Raw genomic sequence first — 4,646 nt, 5'->3', positions numbered from 1 at the left:
ATACATATTATTTATTGAGTTTTTAAAAAAAATTAAAAAAAAAAATTTTATATATAATATTTTAAATAAACTATATTTTAACAAAAGTAGTTAGTTAATAAGTATTGAATATAATAACCTAATTATTTATCAAGTAATATAAAATAAAATTTAATTCTTTTATATTTTTACGTTGCAGTTTAAAATATCATTTTAATATAATTTTTTAATTTTATAGAAAGTTTTTTGCATAATAATTAATTTTAATTAATAAAAGACATTTATATTTATATATATATGTTTTATATTTTTAATTATGTAAGTTTGATTAGTTTAGATCTTACTAATATAAGTAAATATATAATAGGCATGTATTTAGAATTATATTATTTATTCCGTCACCAAAAAAGAATTATTTATTCCGTTTTCTTAAATAAAATTGAAAAAGTGAAAGTTAATATTTTTATATATTATATATAATGTTTTAACTAAATTATATTTTTAAAATATTTTGATGAAAATTATATTATATAATAATATCTTTAACAAAAATAGTTATTTAATAAATTTTGAATATAATAATTTAATTATTTGTCAAGTAATATAAAAAAATTAATTATTTTATATTTTTATTTTTTTCTAAAATTAGAAATGAGACTCAAATCCGAGACGTTTAGATGAGAATGAAAAGACTATGTCATTTGAGTACAATAAGCTTTAGTCTTTTTACTTAATTGAAGTCTTACAAGTTGAAAAAAAAACTAATATATTGGACTATAATAGACTTTGATAATTAATTAGCTTTTGACAACAATTTAATTTAATGTTATTTTAATTTCTATTAATTTTTTAAATTAATTTTTAGATATAATAAAATATTCAATAAATATTGGTGTTATAATATTCAAAAAGTTTCGATCTTTTAAGTTCTAAACTAAATTCCAAATAATTATAATTTCATGTAATATCTTTGAAAGATTAGATAATTTTTTTATCAATTTAATTTAATATTATTTTATATTTTTTTAGTTTCTTAACAAATTTATTTATTTATTATAATGAATTCGTGTGTATATGATTTTAAATTATGTTTGGTTACATTGAGATATGATTGTGGACTTATGGTAGGGTAGAATAATTAGAATTAAGTGTAGATTTAGTATGTTATAATTTAAAATATTATTTTAATATAATTTTTAATATTATAAAAAATTTTTGCATAATAATTAATCTTAATGAATAAAAAATATTCATATATTTTGTATTTATATATTTTATATTTAATTATTTAAGAATAAAAGATTCTTTTGTCATTTAAAGTATTATGTATTAAAATATTATCCTTTAAAACATTTATTTATATACTAAGATATTCTTTATTTATTAGAATCTATCAATGTTCTTTTTTTTATATTAGTCTTTAATTTTTATCTAATAAAAAAAATTTAATAATCTATATATAAATATGACATATCCAATAAACATATTGTTTCGTCCTGGCACTGGGGTGGTCGAGTTTTAGCTACTCCGAACAGGCGGTCATCGGAGAGGGAGAGCTACACATCGGCCTGAATAAAACACCGCGGCGGGAATACCTGCAAAAGATACTCCGATGCTCAAGTCAATAAGGATCTTAAGTGAATTAGTCAAAGTAAAGAATAGAAGACTGAGAGTGAAAAACCTGACTCTTAGCTGAGGATATTAGCTCGGCTTTATATGAGTTATTTTACCGTTTATTGTGGATAAGTCCTGATTTGTAGGTTGGTTATGATATTTCTGTTTTAGGTTTGTTGAGCACCTTTCTTATTTTCAAATGAGTGAGACCGAGCTTATCTGCATGCGTGCCGAACTTATCGAGTAGTTGGCGTGAGGCCGATCTTAACTGCTCACGTGCCGAGTTTCTCGGGCGGCCGAAGTTTGAGGTAACGTATCACATATAATTATTCTATTTATTTTAGAGATACTCATATTTGTTGATTCATTGCTACTACATAATCTGTTATATATATATATATATAAAGAGCACTTAGAGAGATTAGATTTTGCATGTATAAACTCTTTTTTTGCGAGTAATTCAGTTTTCTCTTCTCTGCCTTGTGTGTTGTTCTTGCACATATGGTTGGAAGTAAGTTAAAGTTAATCCGTGAGTTAGTTCGATCTCAACTTATTAACCGTAGTTTCTAACTTTTTGCTGTAGATTCAATATTGAAAATTTAAAATCGATACAAGGAGGATAGAAAATGTGGTCCAATGATACTAAATTGGAATAAAATAAAAAAGTTTTGCCCCAACAGTTATGTGAAATCAACATCACTCCGACGACATAAGCTAAGAAATTTGATCTAGTAAATAAAGTCAGAAATTATTTTCTATATTATATCATGTATTCAACATACATCATCGCAACATATATCTTTTAGCGGTAGATTCAATATCAATAGATCATCATGCAAGAAAATGGCTCATCATCGGTTATGATTTCTTCTTCGGTATGAGGTATGAGAATTCATCAATTTGATTTTTCCTTTTGCAAAAAGTTAGACTTTAATCTCACCATTATCATTTTGCATCCAACCCCTGTCATTACCTGCTTTATCCGTGCATTACATTAATAATACTATTAAGCCAAAAAAAAATAAATTTAGAGACTATAGTTTTAGGGTAAACTACTCAAAGCATCTCTTAACTTTTTAACGCGTTTAATTTTATTACGACAAAAAATTTTCAAAATATTTTAAATATCATAAAATACTTAACATTAAGTATATATTCCCAAAAAGTATTTTTTTAAAAATTTTTGATATAATTTTCTATAAATATAATAAAAAATAAAAAATAAAATATTTTTATTTTTAAAATTTGAGAATTTTGTATTAAATAAATTTTTTTACTTATTTTTGCTATAACAATAATATTTTTTATTTTACTTTTTTATAATATTTTTATTTTAGGATTATTCTTTTCATTATTAAATTTAAAGGATATTTTTATTCGTGTTTTCAGAAGATTGAGAACAATTTTAATAGTTTAACACAGTTTTATTTATAAAAGTACTTTTAAACTTAGAATCTTTATTAAAAAATTAAAAGATTAAATTACACGGTAAATTCCTATATTTTTACTAAATTATAAATTAGTCTCTACACTTTAAAAATTTGTAATTAAATTCTTGTACAAAATATAATTTTGTAATTAAGTTTTCAATGACGTTTACCGTAAAAAAAATACACATTTACTATAATGTCCTCTTCTTCCTTTTCTTCCTCCTCCTCTTTTCAATTCTTCTTCTTTAACAACAACAATACGACTTCAACAACAACAATGTCAGAATCGTTGCTGATGACCAAAGTTATTATATTAACACACGATAAAAACCAAAATTAATAGTAATTAAACAAATTACCACGTTAATGTGCGCTATTATCATAAATTATGTATGAACTCAATTCAACTCAACCCAATTATATTTAAATTAGCAATAATCAAAATCTTCACTTCATCACAAGCAAAATTCTTCTCTCTAATAACTCGGATCTTACTAATCAAATCTCTCATAGTATGTCTCTGGATCCCACCCACAAGTATATATACCGATCCAATAACTCACGATCCACCAGCGTCTTCCCCTCCACCACTCCAACACCATCACCGCCATCAACCTCAAATTCATCGTTTTGGAATGCCAGAAGCTCTTCATTCGATCCTCTTTCCTTCGTATAACGTCCGCCAACACCTCCCCGTCCTTTGTCATCCGAATCCTACCAGGGACCATCCTATCCCTCCACCCTCACAAACCGAGTTCTGTAGCATCTCATAGTACTAGCACCGAAATCACCCGAGCCCGTGGAGAACTTGGACGCGGCGCATGAAGCCGTTCCCGAAATTAATAGTGATAGTGGCGGAAACACGACGCTATTTTGGTAGAGTAAAAAAATCTCAATAATAGTGACAATAACAATAAAAAAGAAGAGAGGTGGATCGATGATGATGTTGGGAGTTGTGGTAAAGTGTTGAAGCAATACCGAAACCAAACGAGCCCGTCTCAACATTGTGAGGCAATGACGACGTTGAACTGAGATGAGAGACAGAGAGCGTTGGGGTGAGGTGCTGTTTTAAAAATTGAAAGAGTGAGAGTAAGAGTTGGAAAAAGATTGGATAGGTTTAGATAGTTTAAGAAGTTTTTGGTCATTTTTAAATAGTTAAATTATACAATTGGTTCTTATACTTTCACTAAAATTGTAAATCAGTGTTTATTCTCAAACACATGCAATTCACATGTTTAAAATAGCGAATATGCTAACAAATATTCTGTTAAATTAAATATTATTTGAACTGTGGGAACTAAATTACAAAATTTAATTTTATTTAGAGACTCAATTACAAACTTTTAAAATATAAAGACCAATATATAATTTCAGAAAAAATATATAAACAAACTATGTAATTTAACCAAATTAAAATATCATATATTTAACCAACTTGGGTTGGTCGAGTGGTCAGAGCTCTGATCCCCGTGGGCAACCAAAAAAAATCATATATTTATTACCTTGACTATTTTACATTTGTTATCAATAATCACACACTAATTACCATAATTATAGTGATCCGTTGGACAGGTATATAACAGTTGTTTAACTATTTATGGATGGTCTCATGACCTTCTTTAG

The sequence above is a fragment of the Arachis hypogaea genome, chromosome 15 (assembly GCF_003086295.3).
Source record: "Arachis hypogaea cultivar Tifrunner chromosome 15, arahy.Tifrunner.gnm2.J5K5, whole genome shotgun sequence".
NCBI lineage: Eukaryota > Viridiplantae > Streptophyta > Magnoliopsida > Fabales > Fabaceae > Arachis > Arachis hypogaea.
Note: the sequence above shows the minus strand (reverse complement) of the source record.